Source organism: Lissotriton helveticus, chromosome 3_1, assembly GCF_964261635.1.
Source record: "Lissotriton helveticus chromosome 3_1, aLisHel1.1, whole genome shotgun sequence".
In the NCBI taxonomy this organism is placed as follows: Eukaryota; Metazoa; Chordata; class Amphibia; order Caudata; family Salamandridae; genus Lissotriton; species Lissotriton helveticus.
In genome coordinates this window covers 501,415,795-501,442,696 of record NC_136061.1, presented here as the reverse complement: position 1 = coordinate 501,442,696, position 26,902 = coordinate 501,415,795, and the positions used below count along the sequence as shown (strand labels likewise).

Genomic DNA, 26,902 nt, shown 5'->3' with positions numbered 1-26,902 from the left:
GAACTGCGAGGGCTTACTGCAACAGAAGGTTATGATGGCCCCAGCTAAGAGTTGTTAACTCAAGCAGGTTTTAAAATATAGGACAAGTGCACACATACTTCAGATCCAGTGGGCAGCCATGACAGTAATGAGTCTTTGATGAAACTTTATACTAGAATTTCTCAAAGAAATGCAGCAAGCCCGTGGCTCTGTTCTGGCTGGGCATCGACGAAGGGTCAATCAAACATACTTTCTACTAATTGGTGCTTTAATAACTTCATCAAAACGAAATTCTGCTGAAGCTCTTGGCATCCCTGATCAGTGCACTGTGCAGTAAATGAGTTTAAGGTTTGAACGAGGCTATATATTCTTATTCTCTTTCCCGGTGTGCGTGGAGAGTTCGCTCTTGTGATCAAAACACGCACTTTTGCTTTTTCGGTTGACCTCTTGCTGCTTTAACTAAAGGTTGCTGAGTCGCAGGCATTTCCCACTTGCTGTCCGCATCCTGGCCTTACACTTCGCTTGTTTGTTTCCAGTTGCAGGTTCACGCTCGGGTGGCGTGCTGAGTTTCACGAGAGACACTCGGCCGGCATGTACACGGCTGAAACTCACGATTGGTTCAGCTCCTCCCACTCCACTCATCTCTTATGCGCAGTAATCATGAGATTGGTTGGTTTACCGACAGAAACCCTGTAGGTTCAACGTCCCTGCAGTCTTTCTTCTCACACACTTCTAGTTCTAAGAATGTTCGATCTTCTCTTTCCCGGTCACTGTCTATCAGCGGCCATTTCACTGTTCGATGGCTCCTCCTGTTGTGTCAGATGCTGAACTGGCAGCTTCAGCTGGACCAATAGAGGTCCCAGAATTCCAGGGTTGTGCAGGAAGCGTCGACTGGCTGGATAATTCACTGCCACCACACACACCCTCCTTCTTTAAGTTTAAAATATTTTATTTGGTACAACATAAATGGACAAACATTCAAAATGTATGAGGCATCAGGGCAGTGCGGACAAGGCCACGCCCACAGCGTTATATCTCCAAAGGATAATTCGATCACGGGCCGGTCCACAACGGCATTAACGGATATGCATTGTTGCAGTGAGTAAATAACCTTCCCTTCTCAAACTCCCCCCCAACCCCAACTCCAGGAACCCCAATACCCCTACCCACCCCCCCCCCAACCCACCCATCGTCCAGTGCACAGGTCGTCTCCCAGCCGTCTACCTTGGTCGCCTTTAGCGAGAGAGGTGGATCCCTTATCCACTCAGGAGGTCGGTGCTGCAGGGCTCGTGAGCCTCAAGAGGCAGAGGTATTTAGGACAGGTGAGCTCCTTGAATTCAGTGAGCAGCAGAGAGTGGAACGGATGCCAAAGATCGTTAAATTGCTCTATGTCCCCCGCCACTGTGAGTGATAATTTCTCCATGCCCAGTACATGCCACAACCTGTGTAGCCAGCCGTGAGAGAGGGTAATGTGGTAGTGCGCCAATGTAATAAAATGTTCTGAACAGCTGAACCCAGTGCTATGGCTATCTGTCTGCCCCTGCGTGATCTGAGGGTATACATCAACCCGTTTGGGAGCCCTAACAGGGTATATGCGGGGAAGCGTGGTAGTTCTATGTTAAAATGGGAGTCAATTTCATCTAATACTTCCTTCCAGTAGGGCTCTAGGAGCGGACAGTCCCATAGAACGTGTGTCAGTGTGCCCCGGTGTCCGCACCCTCTCCAACAGGTATCGTCCTTGCTACGGTCCATTTCATGGATCCGCTCCGGCGTATAGTACCAGTAGGTAGAGACCTTAGTCAGCGTTTCGGTGAGGCCCATGTGGTATGCCGAGTGTCTTGCCCTGTAGGATATCTGCTCCCATTCCTTGTGGCTCAGTGTCCTGCCCAACTCCCTCTCCCAGCGCTCCCTTCCCGGGTTGTAGAGGTGCGAAGAAAGTGGTTGCAGTAGCCGATAAAGATCTGTGATCAATTTCGAGTCTGATGTACGCGTCATAAGCTATTTCTCATATGGAAGGAGTTGTCTGTCGGCCGACTCCCGTACCTGCGGGTGTAGTGCCCAGTGGCGAGCCTGCATATAGCGGAGCCTTTCAGATTCAGGGAATGAAAACTCCTGATGAAAGTGTGGGAAGGGGATGACTCCTTCTGGGCCATACATGTGACACAGGGCTCGACACCCGGCCGCTCGCCAGTGGGTAAAGGCTCCCATTTCCATCCCCGGAGTAAAATCCGGGTTGTCCACCAACGGTGTGAGTGGTGACGGGAACGTAGTAAGAGTATGTGCGAGGTTGGTGGCGTCCCAGACCCGCAGAGGTACTCTGGTGACAAAGGAGGCATACAGATTCGCGGGCCGGTGAGGCCGGCGTAGGAATGGGACTTCCTGCAGGGGTCGGCCCGCTACTGCCTGATCCTGGAAGAGCCAGTGCCTATCTGATTCCCACCTGCTCCATTCAACCAGGTAGCGCAACTGTGCTGCCTGGAAGTACTTGCGAAGATCCGGTATTCCCAGCCCTCCTGCCTCTGGGGCCAGCATGGAAAGAGTCCTGCGCATTCGAGGCTTCTTGCCTTGCCAGATGAAGCGCGAGAGGTCTGCCTGTAACTGCGAGATCCACCCGACCGGTGGCTGGAGGGGTAAGGCTCGGAACAGGTAAAGAACCTGGTGTAAGAACGTCATTATGACAGCAGCTATTCTGCCTAGCCAGGAAAGAGTGCTGCGATTCCATCGCCCTAGTTCCTCCCGGATCTTCTTGCCCAGCGCAGTGTAGTTAGCCGCCACCATGGCCGGCAAGGTGGGAGCCAACTGGATTCCCAGGTAAGGCACCAGCTCCGACGACCAGAGCATGGGGAATTGGCCTTGTAGATGAGAATTAGTGGCTGGTGTAAGGGAGATGTCCAGAGCCACAGATTTCCCCATATTCATTTTAAAACCCGCAACAGCAGCAAAGGAGTCCAGCTCCTCGATGCATGCCGGAAGGGCTGTCCGGGGCTCGTCAAGCGATAGTATGATGTCATCCGCGTAGAGGCTTATGGTGTGTGTAAAGCCCCCGAACCGCACCCCCGTTGCCGCCGGATTGTTACGCACCCGTTGGGCGAATGGTTCCATATAAAGGGTGAAGAGCAGTGGCGAGAGCGGGCATCCCTGCCTGGTACCCCTCTCGATGTTAAAGCTCCTCGAACTATAACCATTCACTCGCACTACCGCAGTTGGTAATCTGTAGCAATTGAGGATCATGGAACGGAACTGGTCTCCCATGCCTGCCTACATCAAGACCTGTTCGAGATAAGGCCAATGCACTCGGTCAAACGCCTTTTCAGCGTCCACTGCCAGCATTATTCTCTCTCCAGGGATCCGGGAGGCCTTCTTCAAGAGATGAACGATCTTCTTGGTGTTGTCCACCGTCTGCCTCCCCGGAACAAATCCCGCCAGGTCCGGATCTATAAGTCCCGGTAGGTGGGGGGTGAGTCGGGCCGCCAGAATCCCAGTGTACAGTTTTAAATCCACATTCAAGAGGGATATCGGCCTGTAAGAGCCACAGTGCTTCCGATCTTTCCCGGGATTGGGGATAACTGTGAGTGAGGCTCGCAGGAGGTCAGATGGTATGGCCCCTGGAGCAGCGAACGAGTTAAAAAGGCGGGTGAGGATCGGGGCCAATGTCGTGCAGAACGTTTTATAAAAAAGTGAGGTATACCCGTCCGGTCCCGGAGCCTTGCCATGCTTGAGTCTGGCGATGGCGGAGATCACTTCCTTTATTCAAATGTCCCTATCAAGGTGCTCTGCCTGCGAGGGGTCCAGGGAGGGCAGGGTGACCGAGTCCAAGTATGTGGACATCGCAGTGACATCCGTTGGGTCTCCAGCATATAGATCCGCGTAAAATCTGCGGAACGTTTCGGCTATATGGGCGTCTTCCGTCACTACCGTCCCCATGGAGTCAGAGATCTCCTTCACTAGCTGATTCTGATGCGCCACCCGAAGCCTATTAGCTAGTAGTCTGCCACAGCGGTCCCCTCTGGTGTAGTATGCATGGCGCAGGCGAAGCGCAGCATACTCCGCTCGGTCCACATCTAGGGCCGCCAGGAGTTTCCTTGCCCCCTTAAGCTACTTCCAAATTCTGGGGGCTCCCGTCCTGCAGTGCATCTGTTCAAGCTCGCGGACTCGCTGGGTAAGTTCATCCCTCTTGGCCTGCCATTCTTTATTTTCAGCAGAGGAGATTGCCGAAAATTCCCCCCTAAGGACTGCCTTCAGGGCCGCCCAATGCGTTGCCAGGGTGGTGTCAGGGTTGTCGTTTTGGGACAGATACTCTCGGATCGCTCCCTCGATGCGGTCAACCACCACCTTCCTGTGTAGCAAGGTGTCGCGGAGGCGCCATGTTCTGGGAGGAGTAGCCACCGGCGGGAGACCCAAAGTGGCGGAGACCGGGGCATGGTCCGATAAGGACAGCATTCCCAAGTCCGTCGCTGAGACCAAAGCCTGTACCGGAGTTGTGACCAGGAGATGGTCTAGCCTCGCGTACGTCTTGTGGGCATGGGAGTAATACGAATACCCCCTGTCAGTGGGGTGCATGTGTCTCCAGAGGTCGTGTATGTCTACCTCCTACAACTGTGCCTTACACTCGGCTGAGAACTCCCCGACCTGCGGGAAGCGTTGCGCGGATCTGTCCATGGCTGAGTCAAAGACCATATTAAAGTCTCCTCCGATGATAACATGCCTATCCTGCGAAGCAGTAACGTCTACAAGCGCGGATCGCAAGAAGCGTTCTTGTTGTTCATTAGGGCTGTACAAGGACCCAACTGTGAAGGCGATACCTCCAATCCTAAACCGATATGCTAACAGCCGACCTTTGTGTTCTGTGTTTTTGTGAAGGATTTCCCCTCTGAAGTGTCTGGCCACCAGGATTGCCACCCCCACCGTCTTAGTGGTGCTAGAAGAGAAAAATTGTGTTGGGAATTTATGTGAGCGCAATCTATGAGTATCTCGGGATAGTAGGTGTGTCTCCTGAAGAAGACAAACATCAGCTTGGGTGCTCTCCAGGAGAGACAATACCGCCCGCCTTTTGACCGGGTTGTTGAGGCCCCTAACATTAAGGGTCACCACCTTGAATATGCTGGGAGGCATAAGAGAAGGTGTAATTGAAAGCGCAATTTCCTCCCTCGAGCGAGGTAAGGTATATGAATGCCGCTAAAGCGCTTAGGACCTGTATAGTGCACTGGACGACCCACCCCCTCCCTTCCAACTCCCCAACCCCCACCCAAAAATCCCCATCCCCACCCCTCCAGCCCTCTCTCCCCAGCCAAACCCCCAAAACTCCCCACCACCCTTCCCTCCCTCCCACCGACCCCCTCCCTTCTGAAAACAGCCCGCACCCCCCTCTATACCCCCCTCCCACCCTCAACAAGTTCCAGAACGGCATAGTCCCAGACCGGTCCTCAAGGGATAAGTCCGTGCTAAGTCACTGAAGTGGACGTCCAGCCACTACACGTCCAGCCACTACACTCCCGCCCACCACCCCCTTCCCTCAGAACCCCCAAACCTGCAATGTGAAAGAAGCTGTGTTGATCTCCCCCGGAGTCGACTCAGGCTGTCAGCGCGATGTCACTCGAGATAGTGTGACCGGCCGTTGTGAGAAGTTGGCCTGATATATGATGCTCACTAGTTCTAGTGATCACCTTGTATCAGTCCAAACAACCCTTATGGTGATTGGTTGTAAGTCAACCTTATAGACCAGCTATCCTAATGGTAGCATGGACAAAGCAGTCTTAGGCTAAACTCTTTTGGCATGTGAAGCCAGCTGTTTTACCACGATATAACCCCTTGAATACCAGATGAAAGGACACCACACAGGTTGTTATGAAAATAAACAGTATATTTATTAATAACAACACCTCTGAACTCTTTATGAGGTCAGAGGGCTAAGCACATGACAATCTCTTACGAAAAATACTACAAGTTGCACAAATTACAATGGTGCCCTAGGGGCACGACAAACCATATACTAAGTAAGTGGAATGTGAGAGTCGATAAAAGGAATGGAGCTGTCCAGAGGCTGTAGGATCGATGGGACCACGCTATACTAACTTCAGGTAAGTAATAGGAGGCCCACGGAACGCGTGTGCAGAGTGTGAACTCACACGCGAGATGCGTAACAACGTCTATGGACAGTACAGTTCAAGTTAAAGGTGAGTACGGACTATCCTGACTAGGTAGGACTAAAACGACTGTGGGACTGGACACTAGGACAGTTAAACTACCCTTGAGCACCGAAATGCTCTCGTTACCTCACCCACGGGCTGCGGGTGCATAGGTGTCAAAGTGCGTCGGGTTCTCGCGTGGAAGTCAATGGAGCCTGAAAGAAAAGATGCTGCAGGCGACCAGGAGGAAGATGTCCGGTGCAATCCAAGGGTGGATTGTTGAAGAAGGAGACCTGAAAGCAGAGGGGACAATGTTCACAGTCACTAGCCAGTGACTGGAGTGGAACCAGGAAGGAACCAGATGTCGTCGTCGCGATCAGGTGAAGGGTGGCCGCTTGACTCTGCAGCCACGTGGACCAGGAGGTGTCTTCGACGACCAGGATGGAGGCACGAGCTGTCCCACGCAGGCTCTCGCTGTCGGCGGTGTCAGATCCAGGATTGGACTCAACAGGCCTTGGCAAAGGCAACCCACGCGGTGAGTGAAGAAAGCGTCTGGTGCGGACTAGGAGAGTCCGGGGTGCCCCTCTTTTGGAAGGGAGCAAGGGCCAGTCTGGAGCAACCAGACCAGCAGTGAAGATTCAAAGGTTCGTCGTCTGGGAGGCCACTAGCCAGCCGGCAAGTGACCAGACAACGCGTCGATCAGCAAACAAGCAGAAGGGCCCCACGCAGATCTCGTGGAAGCTGGAGGGCTGATCTTCAGTGCAGGGGCTGCTCGGGGTTGGGGCTTCTCAGTCCCCAAAGCACTTGGTCGAGTTTACCTCGGGAGTCATGCTGGAAGCAAAGTGCAGGTTCGTTCAAGATGGCCGGTCCCACGTGTCTCGTCGCACCCACGGGTCTCAGCCTTGCTGCAGATGTAGGTAGAGGTCGGAGAGGTCTGGGAATCCGGGTCTCGTCGGGCTCAGAAGTCTGGATCCTCGAGGGAAGACGACAAAGTGAAGCCGCTGGACGCTTGATGGTGCCTGCAGTTGCAGGGTGGACACTCCTTGTCCACAAGGGAGATTCTTCAGTCTTCTGTGGAGCAGAACGTCGAAGGCCAGAGTTTCTTCTTGTTGAATAGTTCAGGATAATCTAATTTGGAATGGGACCAGCTCCTACCTTTATTCTCCTAAAGGGGGCTGCACTACTGACTAGGTCCCTCCCCTAGGTGGGACCAGGAAGGGGGGTGGTTACACCCCCTATCCTTTGTCCGGTTTCCCGCCAGAGCTGGGGCAGGGATGCCCCAGCAACTGGTTTGAACCGGTGTATGCACAGGGCACCTTGTGTGCCCCAGGCATGTCTCATTCCTTTCAGGCCTCCCTACCTCAATACACAAAATCCTGTCTGGGGTGGTGCTAGCACCTCCCAAGGCAGGAAACCCTTTGTCCAGGCCATCCTCGCTGGAAGGACTCCCAGCAGCAGGAGGTCAGACTTGTGTCTGTGGTGGCAGCATCCATTTTGTGATGCTGAGGCTCGAGTTAACTTTAACCGGGGTTCACAGTTACATACATGTCGTGTCCCTCTAGAAGGGTGGAATGCTACCCCCGTCGCCAGAATTGGCGATGGGGTAGTATTCCAAATTGTATGACACCTTACTCGACATGTTTTGATAATGTTATACCAGAGTTAGCATTTAACCGCGAGGTTGATAATGCACTTAAGAGTATATGGTATAGCGTTATCATGGAACAGCTATTAGGACTTGGTTCCGCAAGCTGCAAACGGCCTCAGCTCATGCCAGAGCACCATCTCACATAATTCCAAGCACTCTGCCTTCAGGATTGATAAGGCCTTCCATAGGAGTGACTGATAGGAATATATGTGTCCATTTTAGGGTTAGATATAGGTATACTATATCTACAGCAAAGGGTGTTTACACCACCTTGCCCCAGCTGTCATGCAGCCAGTTGTGTCAGATTTAGATGGCCAGCCAGGGGTGGCATAATACATGCTTCAGCCCCTGGGTACACCTATGCCCTGTGTACAGGGACTGATAAGGTGGCCCAGTACCAATTGGTAAATGCACCTAAAGTACATGGTTGTCAATTTAGAGAGAGAACAGCTAGGCTGTGGGTCTGATTAGCAGGCCCACAGCCAGGGAAAGTCATAAACCAGTGAAGCAAAAAGCAAAAATCTGGGGTGACCATAGGATTGCAGACCCCACTCTCCTACAGCCGTCTCCCGGAGCGCCCCGTCCATCCCGGCCCGGAAGTGTCCTGGAGCGATCGGAGCTGGTGTAGGACGCCATTCCACCGGAAGATGAGACGGAAAGGATGTCCCCAGGAGTACTGTATCCCATGGGTTCTCAGAAAGTCTGTTGCTATTTTAAATGATTTGCGTTTTTGCAGCGTGATCGTCGATAAGTCTTGAAAAAGTGCAACTGAGTGCCCACGGAATTGGAGTGATTGTCGTTTCCTCGCTTCATGCAGGATTCGCTCCTTAAGTGGGAAGTCCGGCAGGAAGGCCAGAAGATCCGGCGGAGGTGCCGAGGACCGGCACGCTGTGCCCACTCTATGCGCCCGGTCGATCCTGATAGGAAAGTCCTCCGGCTCGCCCAGTATCTCTCTAAACATGCTCTGCAAGTATCCAGCAGTGTCCTCTCCTTCTTCCTTGGAAGGCACCCCCCGGACGCGGATGTTGTTCCGGCGGGACCGGTTTTCCAGGTCTTCCGCATGGGCCTGGAGGTCCAGCTGTTGTTCTTGCAGTTGCAGCACCTCCTGCTGCAGATGTCCGACCTCTTCATCCCTCGAGTGTCCGGTTTCTTCCATGCTGGCCACTCTTTCACCTAGGCTATCCACCTCTCTCCGCACCTCTCGGACTTCTCTGGCCACTTCCTGCTTTAGAGTCTGAAAGTCTTCCCGCAGCGAGCTGAAAAGAGATTCCAGGAAGGACCTAGTGACCGGTGGTTCTCCCCCTCCCGCCTCTGGCGGGCTGCGCGAGGGGCCCGGTGAGTGTTGTCCTTTATCTTGTTTCGATGATCCCCTGTTTAGCATCTCTGGTAGAGTCCTGTCTCCTTTCTTCCCACCCCTGTTGCCGGCCATCCTGGAGGCAGAAGCTGCTGGGGAGGGACTTGGCGGATCTTCGGCCCTTGGAGATAGCCAGCAGTATGCCGGGGTCACTGATAGTCCGGGGAGATTGCCCTGCCCTCCACCGATGGTCAGTCTGACCTCCCCGGTGGGGCTGTCCGGCTCTATCTCAGAGCACGAGAGCACTCAAGCGCTCGCTGCGTGCAGATGCAGTGCGGTGTCCGGTTCTGCCCTCTGATTTGCCACGTGGAGGTCCGTTCTGACTAGTGCGGGTCAGGTCTGCCCCTCTACGAAATCCAGACCGCTGTCGTGATCCCGATGGGCACCAACCTGGTAGCGATCTGTGGGTGGTCTTCACCGCCGCGGGCAAAGACTGTGGGCTAGATGCCTGCCCTAGCCCCCTCGCAGTACTTGGGCGGCTCCTTGCTAGCCCCCCATAGCCGGCCCCAGTGCAATTTTACAGGCCACCCCATCTGACCGCCATTGTACTCATCACCGTGGGCCTCTAAGGGATGCGTTTCTCTCGGGCTCCTGCAGATAGCACTCTCGTGGCGCTGCCGCCTCTCTTAGCTGCCGGCGCCGAACCGGCGCGTGCTCCACGCCTCAGCTCTTCCGCCTCAGGGCCCGCGTCTGTCGCCTCAAGTTCAGGGCCACCCTCGGCAACACCCCTGTTCCATGCGGTGGCGCAGATCGGAAGGCCTTGTCGCTGTGACCGGTTGTCGAAGCGCCCTGCTCTTCAAATACCGCTGCAAGTAAGCCTCACCTCTGTCACAGTCCCGAGGCCATTCCACCGTGAGGGGCCCAGTGGGTGCTGATATTGATCTGCGTCACGACCGGCCTCACCCTCGGCCGTGTTCCGATGAGGCCGTCCTCCGTTGGTGGGGCCTGTCCGGAGCCTATTCCGTCTCGGCAACCAGTGGGCCTCGTCGCCTCGGGGGGCCTGCTTCCCTTCGACCTCTCTGTCCCCACCGGCCCTTCACCTCTCCTCCGCTGATGGCAAGCGCCGCGCTCTCCCGGTCCGGTGCGGGAATCCGGGTAGCTCCGCCCATAGGCCGCGTCCTCGGCCTTGCGTAGAAGCTCCCGGCCGTTGGGGAAGCCCCGACAGCACCGCCGGCCACCTCCGGTCGCCTCGCAGTCCCCGGGCTTCCGTCCGCTGCTCTGCAGAAGCCTCCGCTGTTTATTCGGCCAGTCCGCTCCCTTTAGATCCGCTGTGGGCCTGGTCACCACGCCATCCGATGCTTCGGCAGGCCGTAGGTCGCAGCCCCTCCCGCCTCTGGCGCCAGCACCGGCCTGCGCCGCGGAGCTCCTCCGGCGCAGTCCCCAGGGCGGACGCAGGCTCAGAATGGACCATCGGCAGCACTACCGCCTCCGCTGCAAGTTTTGGGCTGATCGGGGGGAGATCGGCATGAAAACAAGGCTCAGGGGTCTAGGTTCCGGGGAGCTCGCAGGGAGTGAGACTGCTCACCTCGCCATCTTGGCCACGCCCACCCTCCTTCTTTAAATGCCTTGATGTCAATTTCGGATTACGCATTTGTCTGCTGTGATTTTACGAGCAGCAAGTACCACTCCAAGAATGGCCCGGGTTACACATCATCTGTTACCAGAGACCTTGGGCAATCGTGAGTGTGTGCTGCCTCAGTTAATCGGTGTCACAGGTCATCGCACCTCAATTCAAGGGCAAGGACCTCCATGTAATACCTTCTCCATAAACTTTTCCTATCTCTTTATTTCCATAATTCTGTGAGCCCAGACAGCAACCGTAACAGGAAGATTTATTTCTGCTTCTGGTTTGAATCACCACCAATGTTGCTAATGCAAAGCTCTGTAGTGAGCCTTAAATATTCCATAACTGTTTTAGCAAAGGGTTGAAGCATAAATGTTGTAGTACAGAAGGTGCGCAGCTCAAAGGCAAATACGCTAAGAATACCACGTTCCCATCAGCTGGTCTACTGCTTTGCATGCCTTGAAGCCATTCACCTCTACACACGAGGATGTAACAATAGTGACCCCAGCAAAGATTCTTTAACCAAGCCCCCAGTTTCTTGCTAGAGGCAGGAAAAATCCAGAAAGATTTTGGGACTGCCCTTAGCATGCCGTGCTGGGGGAACTGGATGGGCCTAGAGTTTTCTAAATAGCGCAACTGGAGGTCCTGTCTCATTGAAGTCCACATTATGAGCAAGGGGTGGGAGGAGGACGAGTTTGAGAAGAAAATGCATTGGCTCTCAAGGTGCTGTACTTGTGCAACATGTACAGCAGTAACGAGTGAAAAAAAAATGTGGAAGCTAAATATAGGTTTGAGTGAATGAACCAGGAAGCATTTTTGTAAAATAGACTTCTTCGGGTACACAGAAGTGTGAGTGAGCGTGCATACTGTGCCAGGACCAACACATTCTTTCAGCTTTGCCCAACTCTCCAGTTGACCGGTCTTTCAATTTTCTGCATTCTAATCCACACACATCATCACAATCAGCATACCAGCTCGAGCACAAATCTATCTGGTACATTTATAGAATGAACATTTTAATTAAGTGGTATCCTGGCGCTACACACACATTAGATATATAAATATTGGTACCAACTCAATAGTACTCATTTCATCATCCTTCTGTGGTTAACAAGCAGAGGATACGCTCCAAGATTTACACCGGTTACCACGGTTTCAAACACAGATTTCTGAAGCTCCTCTTGGCCCAATGCCGAGGCGTGCTGCTGTACATCCAATCAGTGAAGGAAGTGTTTCAAACTTTTATTTATGAATGTCCTCAATCAGTGACTTTGAGGTCTAATTCTGAGACTCCTGGTAACCTCATCGAACATGTATTAAATGTAATGTCAGTTGCGAATGGGTGTTAGGATTCACACTTCATCCCCACATCTTTTATAGGCAATATCCCATGCAGCATGCATGTAAGGAGATGTATGTTCCAAAAATCATACAAGAGTAACATGATAGGATAACTGACAAAGCATTAATTTTTTGTTACAATATACACATCATTTAAACATACATTTATAGGTCTCTCTTATCAGGGCTTCCGTCTGTTAGCGAAAACCTTTTTTGAACCATACCAAAAGCATAGGGTGCTTAGAGCAAACCCACTGCTTATCCCTGGTTGAGTTTATACTCACACATTTGCTTACTTCTTATTTGAGGACTTTCTTTCCTCGTGTTGTATAGGTCTCTCTTCAGGGCATAGTCTCTTTACAATCCTTTTGATGGGATGATTTATATTCTTACACTGCTCCCATTCAGTAAACTATTTTGTACTTTTTCCCCCGCACTTAATGCAAGTGTTTTCTAGCTCTCTCCCTCGAGTGTGTAACTTCCTCCCCCAAACACCCACACCCGAGCACAATGTAACTTGCTCATCTCCCCAAGACTGCAGTTCACCCATTGCTTTCTCCACTCCATCCTTGGCCTTTTAAAAACTATTTTTGGTTTCTTCCCACCAGGTCCAGCCTCGGTTGCACCCGTGCAACTGCCCACTCCCTGTTGCTTCCTTCCCCTCACTTTCTCCTCCACTGCCCTCCCACAGCTCCCGGTAGTCATCATTATTATTATTTTTTTAAATCTTTTTGGATGGCTGGTCAGCTGCCATGAATTGTGCTAATGCTTACAAAATGTTTTCTCGTGCAAGCTAATTTTTTTTTTAATAGTTGGTCCAAGAGCCGTTTACCAACTTGGGATCTGTAAATAAAAAATATGGCATATGCGTCAGACCATACATGCATCATCGCTTTTTTTCTCCAATTTACACAATGCTGCACAGCATAAGCAAACTGCATAGACAAAGCCAAAACAGGGCAACACATTTAGACTTTGCCAGTGCTTGTTAAAATTGTTAAATATCAACACAAATTTACATATGCGCTGATTTTTCGTATTCTTTTTTTAAAAAATGCTTGTTTTAACTTCACATTCTGCAAAACCTGGGAGACATGTTTTTTTAGGCATTTGCTTCTTAGGGCCTCAAGCATTGCTGAATAACCGCGTGTTCAAGTGAGCCCACACTGTAAGAACGACATTGTCTCCTCTACCATCTCCCGTTTATTTATAGACTTGGAAAAAGAGAAGCCTCATCCGTTACTTCCTATTGGGCGGGCCATCAAGGTTCATTTCGCAGAGTTGGGCATTCACTTTTTGCATACTAAATGTAACCTGGAACATCAAGAGCTCATGAACGAATGTGGCAAATGGGCACCTACTTTTCAGGTGCCACTGATGCCAAAATATTGTGGAATGCAGTTGTGTGTAGGATCATTATCAGTCGAAGTGGTTCTGTGCAGCGAGTTCTAATTCGGAGTGTGTGTTGCAGGGAGATGGAGGGCAAATAGTACATTCGGAGTGGTGGCCATGCTGCTACACACGACTTCAGGACAAGGTGCCCTGAGATGTCAGTGAAATGCATTGATGCAGCAAACCACATATCATAACAGCAAACCAGTGTACAGCAACTACCTCACTATTACAGAACACAAGCCCAGGCTCAGTTCCAACCAGAAAATACTTGGCTTAAAATATCTTCTTTATTTCAGTCAACAGCTGCCAAGCTCCAGTAAACCTCTTAAAATACCCTGGAATAAGCATTAAGGATATTTGGTCCTGACATGCTTCGGTATGTGATGACTTCAGTGCAATTGCGGAAGACCACAAATGAACTGGAAACCTCGTGTACCTATGGAATAAAAGTGTAAGTATCTGGCAGCAGGACCTTGCTTGTTTCATAGTAACACACTGTACAGACTGAAAGTATGGTCTTCTGAAATCCCCTTTTCAACATCAATTTGTGATCTATTTATAGAACACCTCAGCAGTGGAATAGCCTTGGTCGGTTTAATCAGTCACTAGAGAATGGGCAATTCAAAAGAAGTGATTCACTGCTAGCATCCATGCATCAGAGAGAGAAATCAGGTAGCCATAAAAACATGCACGACGGTAGGCATAGAGGGAAATCTTCACCAAATAGATGTTAACCCCCAACAAAGCAAACAAGCATTGGCATAGCCAATAGGTCTCGCCTTTGGGACCTTATAAGTGTTTAGCCATGCAACACTTGATGTTGTTGCACAAAGAGTATTGTGTTGGTGCTGTCATTGGCAGTGCCGGCAGGGAAAATAAGTGGTGCACTTGACAGTGGACTCCTGAGGAGGGCCCTGGCACTTATATTTTTTCAAATGAAGTACTGACAGACACACCTAAATGGTTGCACATGTATTGCAGTATGTGTAGTTGAAGCACAACCAAACCGCTCAAAATGAGAACTATAAACCAAAAACATACTTAATTTGAGACAGCACCGAACTAGAACAAAAAAGCAATAAGTCTGGTAAACCAAGAAACAATGCAGCATTAGACCGGTAAACCATGCAGCATAGAGACGTATGAGGGGCAATTAATCCTTGCATAAGGTCACCGAACATTTATAAATATGAGGCATTAAATTCAACTAAAAATCCACAGTGCTCTAAGTATACTTAAACAATTGAGAGTTACTTAAGACCAGACAGTCTTCAGGGACTGGTCCACCAACCGAGGGGGTCATAAGAAGTTCAAGAATGCGAATGTAATATAGGCACATTGTCAATTAATAAGAGAGCAGCCTTCAGGCAGAGGGAACAAAACCCTGGTGTTTCCTATTTAAAAATCAAAACATGGTATTAGCACAAACACGGTATTAGCACAAAGTCTAAAGGAGGCTGGGAATTATGGAAGGCAAACGCGGACGAAGTGCGAAATCTGCAACAAAAACGTACTTGCTGCAGGTAAAATCACAGCAGACAAATGCGTAATCCGAAATAGACGTCGAACACCGTAGGGAGTCAAGGCATTTAAAGAAGGAGGGTGTGTGTGGTGGCAGTGAATTATCCAGCCAACCGACACTTCCTGTACAACCCTGGAATTCTGGGACCTGAAGTCCCACATTATTATGTAGCCAAAACTAACAAGAACTGGATCATTTGTGAGGAACGCCATTTAAACGATACAGAATGGAACGTAACAAAAATACAGCCCAACCCCTTATGAACTTTCAGACAGGGAACTACAAAGAGTCTCTATTCGCAGGAGAAAGTCACTGAAAAACCAAAGAAAAGAAAGGGGGAGAGAGGGTTTAGTAACAGAAATCTCTTGCAGGGAATCAAAACGGCAGAGTGCTAAACGCATATATTTATTTATTTTTATATCGCTCATGGATAACACATGCCAATGAAGCAAGCAAGTTCGGGAGCTGAATAACAAATTAAATTAAACAAACCAAACTTGCACAAAACCAAAACAAGTCTGCTCAAGCCAATCGGATGCCTCATATACTTACTGGGGCACCTTTACTGTGTGAAAACAGCGCGGTGTGCATGAAAGCCACAAACATGGCATCAGTACACCTTTACTGTATTGTATGATAAGATTACCAGACGACTTATCATCATTAGGAACTCTGGGGTAGATTATCAAGCCACTTTTGCGTCACTTTTAACATGGGAAAAGTGACGCAAAAGTGGTGCAAGGAGCTTGTAAATCTGCCCCTCTATGTTTCTGTCCTGGGTTTCCCCTTCAAATATCGTCGAAATAGAACCTGCGTCCAATATGAACATCATGACTACAAGTCCCAGAATTCATTAGTGAGTTAAATGAAATCCCATGATTGCAACATGGTGTCCTTGATGACACGGAGTCATCTGGTAAGTGGTCCTTTCTTCTAAGGACAGACATGTTCTTTAAACAACCCAAAGTGAAATTTTCCCCAAAAAACAATTGTTTCTCTAATGACTCGTACAATTGTCGGAACAGGAATTGTTATGCTGTGGCGTTGGCTGCATTAAGGGGGCAGGGAAGCGGAGTTCCCTTGAGTCAGCAGGGGTGCAAATCTGTTTGTAATCTGAGGTACAATGTCTGCATTCGTAGGCCCTGATCGCCTTTTCTTCCCTACGGTTCTGCCACCTAACCGCATTCCTGTGCTCTGCAGGTTACAGCCAATCAGCGCATGCAGATGAGGGCCTTTGTCTCAGCTTCGCCAAGGGCAGGTGTTAATGAAGAGAGGACAGGGGGCGGAGCGGGAGAGATAGCATGGCCGTGGGCAGAATCCGCAATCGAATCTCAAAGCCATTGTGACTTCAAAGGCGCCAGGATGTGGGGAGACGCGGCCTCGCCTCTCGCAATCAAGTTCAATAATCAGGCCCTGTAAGTGAAAATGGCAGAGACAAAGCCCCATCAGCGGGAGTGTTTTGGGCAGGGGTGAGTGAGATGTCCATGGAGGAAGGGCAAATGGACTCTTATGTAAAGCATCAACAATCTTGAGAGCTTTTGAGGAGGCATTCTGATTGCCAGCACTCAGGAAGGGTTGTACAAGATTATACCCTACCCCAAATACTGGAACGAGACTCTTGGACATTGTACTAAAAAAAAACTTCCGTTTTATGGAGCAGAAAAATGAACCGAACATTTGGGAAATGATTTGATAAGTCTGGGAGCATACATTTAGTCACTCGTGAAGGTAAACTGGTAGTCCTTGTTAGACAGATAGCACATCATAATTAAAACGAGCATTGGCCGCACAGCAGTAAAAAGTGACGCGGCCACAAAAGTGGGACAATTAAAGAGCAAGCAGTGTTGGAATACTGACCTGCAGCCGCGAGACGAGCTCTGTGGTGGGGAGGGGCATGCGCTGGTCTGAAAAGCAAGCGAGAGGAAAGCCAGATGGCGCCTGATCACGAGGAAAGCCAGAAGGCGGCTGTGTGTGTGCCCGCACGCATAACAGCAAGCTTTAGGCCACAAGCAAAAGCTTGTGGTCGCATTTCTAACGCCTCACTCACTAAATGTCTCGACAGGCCAGTGCATGCGCTGGCTCAGGCGAGACCTAAAAAAACAGAAGCTACCAGAGAGCACACTCGGTCCCATGCAAAGCACACAGATGGCAACAGCGAGCTCTGAATCCACTTCAAAGCTCCATCCAGTGCAACAGAGAGTGCTGACACCCCCCACCCAGCCCTAAAGCTCCCCACACAGAACAACATAAAGAATTCCACCCCCTGCAGATCAAACAGAGGGCATCAGAGCCCTCTGCAGGGGCAGAGAGTTCCATCCCAACCAAAGAACACAGATGGCACCGGATAGGGCTTGGCCCAAAAAAAGCAAATAGAACAGAAATTTCCAATGAGTAGCCCGGGTACTACTGGTAGCTCACCAGCATGCTCTAAGTTGCTCTTGAACGTGAAGCTAAACCCACTACCTCATTCGGAGGACTGTGACTATTAAAGAAAGCAGCATTGCACATGTCAAGACCCTTAGAGGAGCAGGTAAGTAAGCCAAAGGCAAGGTCTCAAGAGAACACTCAAACACACGCAGTGTCATTCTATTTGAATTACATCATTATGATCTAGCTCATTTTGCAGTCCAGCAAAGTCACAAGGAAACTGGCCATGTTGTAAGACATGTGTGTAATCAATAGGCTGGGGCACTGGAATGATGTGATTTTACTGCTGCAACCTTTTCCCGATAATTATGGATTTGCGACAATCCATCTGTTGCATAATCAGCAGATTTCAGGAAAACTCTATTTTGTTTCTTGCTCAAATGGATCAAAAGTTACTAAAAATGATTCAACATATGTTGTTACGCAGTGGAAGGCCCTTGACAGAGGTTAACTGGTCACATTTGTGATATCCGTTTAACAATGACAAAATAATGACGTGAAATGGCTACTAAATGTGTCACATTACTGTGCATAGCTTGCCTTTTGTTGCCACATACTTTAATCAACACTGCTGCGTAATTTGGTTCTCTACAGCTGCTTAATTGCAGTGGCTCTGACAATGGTAAAGATAAGTACAAGAAGCAACTAAAGAAGTAGCTAGGAAGTGTGGACTCACTGAAGAGCGAGGCTGCAGTGGTCGGAGTAAAACATTTTCTAGTTGGATGCGAGATCAGCCTTAGATCTGTGGAGCGTAGCATCTGGATCCAGAGAGGAGTTAATTGAGACTCTCATGCGCATATTCCTGTGTGTTTGTGATGCCTGCTATTGTGCCCTCCTTAATAAAATGGTATTGATCCCTGGAACCTATGCTTATGTTAAGGAATACTACAAATATATGCTGCCCCCATCGTAAGGGGTTTATCTCTGACACAAGTGTCCGTGCAAGGAATAATAATGGAAATAGAATAATAATGATCGTCCTTGATATATTTTGGACATTCTTGGTCTAGTTGTGAACTATTGGCAGGCATAATGTATGTATTAAGAGCACGACTGGCCACTTGTAGCCATCCCTAATATAATGCTGGCCACCCCTAAACAATAATGACCATGACTGACATATTGTGGGTATCTTTGCTTTTAAATTGACCAGCCTGGGCACAATGCTGGCTCTGGTACAATGGTGGTCATTAATGGCATACTACAGGCATCCATGGTGTTATGGTGAGCATCCAAGGTCTATGAATGTACTAACTGGGCGTTTGAAGCAGAATCTGTTCATGTGTGGCAGCCGTACATGAGAATACTTGATGAAGATGAAAAGTCGATGTTTGGGGACTGTGTAAATCTGAAAAATTTAAACGGATATTTTGATAGAAAAATATATATATTTCAAAAAGATTTTTCAACTGCAAATTGAGTTTGTTTACCCAAAATGGAAAGATGTATACAATAGAAACATATGTGCATTATCGGAAACTGAAGACGGCAAAAGGTTGCATTTCTAAACACATTTAAAACTGATAGTTGTGCGATAATTCTAGCTGAGGTGGGGAGATCTATTGCTGTGGTTCAGTCCTTTGTGCCAGAAGGCACTAGCTACTTTGGCTGCTATTTCCTATTCAAAAGTTTTTCCTTACATTTCTGCTGGTAACCTGAAAGGCTTGGTGGTCACTAGTGATAATGCTGCTTAGAGTGGTCATTAATTAATGTTAAGTGATGTTGTAACTATTATACAGTGATAACATTTGATATTAGCTCGGGAGGATTGTTAGTAGAAGTAGATATCACTATAGAAAGTTGGCGACCCTGACATAGTAGTTGAAACCCAGACACATTGTGAAAATATGGCAAACTCTGAGAGGAAAAGTAGAGGGGGACAAAAATGTTATCTGATGCAATGCACACAGGGCAAGAAGGGTTTGAGCCAGCCCCCCAACAATGCAAGTTACACTGAGGCTACTCTCAACAAGGGGTCAACCCCTCTTAATGAAAGGCAGACAGAGGGCTACAGGAAAGGGTCAGCCTTCAGTAATGCAAAGCAAATAGGGCACCAGACCGGTATTTCATTCCCCATGTTCCCAGTATCACGTGGAGTTATTAGGCCCGGTTGAGCAACGCCACCTTTGCATGCTCACATTCTTAAGTTGCCTTTTCTCCCCTTAACCCCTTCGCTGCGGGGGTTATTCCCCCGCTGTGCTGGGGGGGAGGGGGCACGCACAGCGCTCACATGCTCATGACGAGCTGAGCTCGTCATGAGGCACGGGGCTCCTGTGCTCATGACGAGCTCAGCTCGTCACAGGTGCATTGGCTCAGTGGAACGTTCAGGAGAGAAATTCTCCCAGCACCTGAGCGTTCCACGGCTCATGACGAGCTGAGCTCGTCATGAGCACCGGAGCGCCGTGGCTCATGACGAGCTCAGCTCGTCATGAGCATGGGAGGGGCTAAACACGATTACATTTGACACACATTCATTTGCTTGCACACACAGGGTAACATTCCTCGAACTCGGTTTGCTTACAATACCACATCGTAGGCATTGTATCAGAAGACCTTGAACACTCTGTACAAGGGCTAAATTCAGCACGCAAGATCTTATTTGTTTTCGGCTCTTCTGCGACAGAGCCATCACAATTGAATAAACAATAGTGCACTGTGAGCTATCTGACTATGGGACAACATATCCTGAGGGGTGCTTAGAATCATTCTTGCACCAGTCCAACGTTTATGTTGGACAAAAAATGCACAGTTTTACTTGATAAAGTACAACCGTACGACACCAGCAGAAGGGGCAACTTGGGGAACTTGGGGAACTCATCTGGGAGCAAATTACTCTTCAGAGAAACTGTTTATCCCACAGCAAAAGAGTGTAGGGTCCATAGACAATAAAAAACGCACATTGGACATCTGAGACAGGCCAACCTCAGCAATAAACACAAGCGATGTGTTGGAGCTCAACAGCAGCAATGCAATGTACAAAGATGGCACCAAGGCTTGCCAATATTACAGTAAGACATGCAGAGAGCTCAAAAGATGTGATATCCCCTGCAATGTGAACCGTATACAGAGATTTAAACTGGGATCATAGAGAAACATGGATGAGCCGGCTCTCACCTAGTCTCTTCAATCTTTGATGAATCTTAAGCACAGCTCAAAAGGCTGTGCTTACCTCTTGCAGTGGTATCCTTCCTCTGCGTACCTTCACAACGCACATACAGTAATCCTAAAAAAATGCAATCAATCTGTTACTCAGAATCTGAGCTAAGATACAAGAGATTTCAATGACTAGCCATGTTGGTTAATCTTATAATCCATACAATAGAGCCACTGTAAAACACTGAGGAGATGGGGAAGGACAGAAGAGGCAAGGGGAACAAATGAAATATGGGAGGGTATCCTGGCAGGATACCCTCCCAGGTGATCGTGCACTCTACAAATACACAACATAACTGCACGAGAGGCAAGCAATCCCCATTCTGTTGTTCCGTGTCCTGCATTTATGACACGGAAGAGCTGTTCAGTGCCAAGAGTTGGGTGGCATTAAAGACATATCACACAAGGGAAACAACCCAGTCTCACCGTCTTCTCAGAAATAGGAGACCCGCGTGTGACGCTAGCCTTTATGTGAGGAGGGTGAGGCTGGGTTGTTGCAAACCTGTTTCCACTTACTCAGAAGACCCTGCGTCCTTCTCCAGACCCTGCTTTCGGCGAACTGTCTCCTGCACTGCACGGCTCTTGGGGAGATAGAAAGTAACCTAACCAGACTATCCCCGCAAACTCAGCAGTGAAATAAGACCGAGAAAAGTAACAACATTGCTAATGGAATCTCAGCTGCTAACCTGCTGGAGGTGACATAGATCACTGTCCTAATGACACCAGAGAACACCCAGGCAAGATTCACAACAGGTTAAGGGGGTTTAAGGATGATTTTACTCAGAGTGCAGCAGAGAGGAAGCCTTTCTCGAGAAAGAGGGCGTCGCCCACAGACATTTCGCTCCATTCCTCTCATGCCATCGCCCCACCCTTATAGCACCATTCCAACTCTTGTTTTCTTTTTGACATGTAATGAGTATCCAGGTGACTGAACTAAAATTAGTACAAGAACCAAGCCTCTTGCTATATCAGACGCATGTTAGCTTGCCATTAACCACCACAAACCTAATGTGCAGGCTGCAGGCGGCGGCCGCGCGCCCAGCTGTGCTCTTAATGCTCCGGGTTGGCTCTCTCATTATGGCGCGGCGGTCAGCCACTGCTCTGTCATTTCACCCGCCTCTTCTATTCATGGAAAGCCACGCTGCCCGGTAGCCGCGGCCTCGCGGAGGGTGGCGATGCTGCCTGTGGCAGCCGCCTGGAGTTTACCGACTCGGACTGACACATCCACCCTCTTCTTCGCCGGTGGGCCGTGCCACCAGCCCAACGCAAAATATCGGATTCGCAGTATCCACCAAGCCTCTCTTTTCTGATAATGATGCACTAAAGGGGGTTAGGAGCGTTTCTTCTTGCCCTGCGTCCGGCTCTTTAAAGCAAGGATGAAGAATTGTCAAAGCGGTAAATCATGCGAGGCGCAGGTGGGGCCCCGGCAGACTGCTGCAACAAACAATAACACGTGGGGCCGCCCAACGAAGGACAGCAGTGAATCACCCCCTCACACAGCGCACATTCATCTAATTGACTATTTACCAGAATGCCGTTTTGTCATTTAAATTAGCAGCTGGAAAAAATTAATCACCTCAAATGCCTGTGAAATTTCAATTGCTTGAGATCAGTTGAAGAGGATTCTATATTTCCCCCCCAGCTCGACCTTTTCGCTCATAATATGCAGCAAAGAAACTCCACGAAGGCAACATTTTCGGAGCACCGATATAGTTAGGCCATCGTTTTTCTGGCTCAGCAAAAAGCAGACTTTGGCCACAATGTCCTACTGCAAGCCCTTGAACAAAAGTGGCAGTGTCTCGGCCTCTTCGCCTCACAACAGACCCGGGCTGAACCTGTTGTGTGGGTGCTTCCAAAGGGCTGAGGCAGCAGAATGTGTGCGAGCCACAGAAAGAGCAAAAACAAGCCCCGCGGTCTCTTCTGCTGACGTGCTCACCTGTCTGCGACATACAAACCGACGGAAGGAAAGAAGGGTCGTTTTCCTGATCTACAGATTAGGAAGTATAGAATGACACTAGGAAGACACACCTGACGTGTGTTACAAACACAAAGACCTGCTCCACCCAGCGTTGTGAACGGTGTGTTATGACAGAAACACAAAAGTGTTCGCCTTTAGGAGGGGGCGAGGCTCCCAGAAGAGAAGTAGCCGGGCACATCAGACTTGAAACCCAATTGTTAAAGCATCATGAAAAGGGCGATAACCACTTGCCTCCATGTCACAGGCAGGGCCGGCGCTACGCATGGGCAGTGTGGGCAGCTGCCAAGGGCCTCGCACTCAGCCTAACAGCATGGGGCCTGCACTTATCGTGTGTCCAGTTGTTTCCCGGCCGATACAACTAAAAGAAAGCGGTCTCCTTGCTATTTCAGAAAGCGGAGTAGGCCTAACGGCTAGGGTGGTCGACCTAAAATCTGGGGAACAGGGTTCGGGTCTCAGCAATGGCGCGGAACATCCTGTGATTCTGGGAAAATCACTTGCGTCCAGATTCATCATACTGAAATCGGCTCGCAAAGGGCCAGATTCTGAGAATCTGGCCCTTTGCGAGCGGATTTTTTGCATTTGGGATTCTATTTCAGGACCGGAGGCTTCAGATTATGCTTCTCCATCTTTATTGAAGCTCACAGCAGCCAATGAAAATGCTTGCTTTTCATAGTAAACACGTTAAACAACTACACATTCCATCATGACTAGCCCAAAGGCACGCCCCCTCAGTCCATAAGAGGCCTCTGCCTGCCGCCATCTTCCTCTTTCTTTGCTGCTCACAGCAAGAGCTAAGTGCACTTTGTTACCTCCCTCTGCTGTTGGCATATATTGTCATGTTTATGTAGGCTAAGATATGTTACAGTAATGAACGAGTGGTTATAATTGCCCGCTATAACATACAATTGTTAATGTGTATGTTGGTATATCGAGTTTACCTGCTTGTGGGGTGACTGGGACTTCAGGGAGTGTGTTGTGCTTGTTCGCTAGCGTCGCGGCGCCTAGCGACTCTAGAATCATTCCTCAGTGGCGTCAATATCGCCTAGTGGCGTGCGGTAGCGACGGTCGTTGACCGGGGGCAGACGGGCACCGAAATATACACTTGGAGCCTTCTCCCGGCTGATTTCCCCGTAGGCGCGTCTCGCGCATGCGCATTGGCGTCCCTCATAGGCCAATGACGCGAGTAGGGTCCGGGTGGCTCTCGGCCGCGACGTGCTTCCAAACGCGCTGAATTTGGGCTCCTTTTTAGTAGGATTTCAGTCGCGTTTGGGCTGCATGTCGCGGCGCGAACCCCAAACTGACAGTCTTAGCGTTTTTCTGCACGGCGAGTTAACGGTGGCCCCTCTGCTCTATCAAAACGCCTGTGAAGGCTGTAAAATATTAAGGCCAGTGATTTGAGTGTGCACACGCTCGGTGGACAGTGTTTTGGCCTGGGTCTTTGGCCCCTGTGACTACAGCTTTGCTGAGGGGGTTCTGAACTGGTGACATTCAGTGTGCTTGCAGGGCTAACCCCCCCCTTGACCCTCCCAGTGGCTGATCAGTGTTTTGGCAATTCTTCATTGACGTGCAGACCAACCAATCCGGAAATGTCGAAGTGGGGTCAGTACAATGAAGAGTATGCGGAGGAGGAGGTGTATGATGGACAGCAAGAGGCTGTCCTTGAAGACAATGTAGTCATTGCATTGGACGCGTCTGTGCAGTCGTCCGTCAACAGGGCTATGGAGACTACGGTCCCACAAACAGTGCAGCAAGCCCTAGCCACAGCCCTTCGCCCAATAAGGAAGCAATTGGAGGGCTTTGCCAAGAGGCATGGCTTTAACAAACCGCAAAAGAAGAAGGCGGAAGCATCCACTTCCAGTCAACCTGCTGTTGACACTGCCACATGGCCTCATGCACAGGCCCTTGCTACCCTACCTGATACGGCGGATCATTCCTATTCTGGCGCTAAGGCCACATCCAAGCGCAGGGTCCATGCAGATACTGACACTGACACGGACACTACTTCAGGTACAGATACGGATACCTCGGAGGAGCAGCCTCCTCCGAAGAAGGCGCAGGTAGCCACTGCTCAGGTGAATACGCCTTTCACCTTCGATCCTTCGGAAATAATGCACCCCAGATCCCAGGACTGGGTGCCGCCTCAGGCGGTGACGGCTTACATTCACGACAATCTACGCAAGAGCTTCCCCAGGGAAGTCAGGAACCGTCTTAAATCGGAATGCCCTCGTCCGGACATCCCAGACAAAGTTGCGGAGACTCCTGAGATCGACGCAAGCCTCTTGACCTTCCTTAGGAAGTTCTCAAAAGACCCCAAACGAGGTTTGGACAGGGCCTGGTCAGGATGCCAGGACAAGATGTTGGACGCAATCGGTCCATTGGCGAAGATTTTAGAGATGGCTCTAGCGGCCAAGGAGAGTTCCACTCCTGTGGACCCGGACGTACTGGCTGGTTGGACCCAGCGAGCCATCTGCTTGCTGGGCAACGCGAATTGTGCCATTTCGTCAGAAAGAAGGAAATCGCTGCTCATGAAGATGGACACTAATTTGACCGAGCTAGCCGACGCTGAGCCGGGACCCCTAGCAGCGGGTCAATTATTTGGAGACAAATTTGTCAAGGATGTTTCCAAATATGTGGGGACCTTTACGGCGCTGGACAAGGCGCAGTCAGGCATCAAAAGAGCTCTCAGCCAGAGAGTTTTTAACAGGGCCGGACGAGGCGGGGGCCGCTCGTCGGGCCGTGGAGGTCAACAAGGTTCCCAAAGAGGCGACTTCGGCAGGGGCAGAAATGAGTATGACTCCACCCGTGGTGGAACCTTCTACCCCTCCCGCAGGAGGTTCGACAAGAGCCGTTATCAGACGAATACCAACAGGGGGACCTTCAAGCACCAGCAGAACTCAGGTGAGAGTCTCAGAGGTTTCTCTTCTTCCTTTGGGGGGAAGGACACGACACTGCCTAGCGCAGTGGCGGGAGCTTACACAGGACGCATGGGTGCTACAGACTGTGCAAGGTTTCCGCTTGGAGTTCTATTCTCGTCCCGTTCAGTCGGGGCTCCCGGCAGATCTCCATTTTTCCCAACAAGATCTCAGTTTTATAGACGAAGAGATCTCCGAATTGCTGCAGAAACACGCGATAGCACCGGTCTGTCAAGGTCCTCGCGGTTTCTGCAGCAATATCTTTGTTATACTGAAGAAGGGAGGCGGAAACAGATTGGTCTTGAACCTCAGGGATTTCAACCAGTTTATAACGTACAATCATTTCAAGATGGAGGGCATCCATCTTTTGACAGATCTACTACAAGTGGGAGACTGGATGGTCCGGCTGGACTTGAAAGACGCTTATCTGTCTGTGCCGGTATTTCCCCCGCATCGCAGATATCTCCAATTTCGGTGGAAAGGCCGGTGGTACGAATATTTGGTTCTGCCTTTCGGGCTCTCCTCGGCACCTTGGTGCTTCACCAAGGTGATGAAACCTGTGGTGGCATACCTCAGAGAACGTGGTATTCGCCTCATAATCTACCTGGACGACATCCTGATAGTAGATCAGTGTCGGCAGACTCTCCTGCGACACCTCACTCTTGCGACAACGTTGCTTCAAAACTTGGGCTTTGTAGTCAACTCCAAGAAATCAGTAATGGTACCCACTCAGGTGATCGACTTCCTGGGTTTCACGATCGATTCTATGATAGCGCAGCTAAGCCTCCCGAAGGACAAGCTGAAGGACCTGAAGAAAGAGATCAGGAGACTGCTGAACAGTCACATGGTGTCACTCAGAGCAATTGCGAGAGTGGTAGGAGTTTTGGCATCATCGGTGCAAGCGATATTCCCGGGCCCTCTGCATTACAGGGCTCTGCAACAGTTGAAGATCAGACATCTGCGGAAGGGTCTGTCGTATTCGGACAGCATTCCTCTCACAGAAGAGGTGAGAACCGAAATGCAATGGTGGTTAGGTCATGTCGACGCTTGGAACGGTCGAGCGATCTTCGGCTCTCTTCCAGAAATAACAATAGAGTCGGACGCCAGCCGTTGGGGCTGGGGAGCTCGTTGCGGAGACATCTCTACAGGTGGCAGGTGGTCTCCGGAAGAGCTTTCGCTTCACATAAATTGTCTCGAACTGCTCGCGGGATCGTTCGCGGTGCGGACGTTGTCCCCGAAGCGGACGTCTTGTTGTATCCTCCTGCGTTTGGACAATGTGTCAGCGGTGAGATACATCAACAAGTTGGGCGGCACGAGGTCGTCCATGCTTGTACAAATAGCCAAGGATTTTTGGCACTACTGCCTAAGGAATCAGATATCGATAATAGCAGAATATCTACCGGGTCAGTCCAATCAGGTGGCGGACTGGAACTCGAGATACCTCAGGGACTACAGCGACTGGAAGTTGCTTCCGAAGGTGTTCCGATGGCTGCAGAACATTTGG

The 26,902-nt window shown here is 50.0% G+C and overlaps 1 protein-coding gene across 5 annotated transcripts in view; it reads right to left on the bottom strand.

Moving 5' to 3' along the window:
* Positions 1–26,902, bottom strand: part of MYO1B (myosin IB) — a 911,317-nt gene that overhangs the window by 863,755 nt on the left and 20,660 nt on the right. Inside the window, exon 1 of one of the 5 annotated variants that reach the window (XM_078680400.1) lies at positions 20,470–20,542. The exons of the other annotated variants lie outside the window; for them this stretch is intronic. The gene's annotated coding sequence lies outside the window, so the exon portion shown is untranslated. Of the gene's footprint in view, positions 1–20,469; positions 20,543–26,902 lie in introns of those variants that run through there. 5 annotated transcript variants of the gene reach the window in all.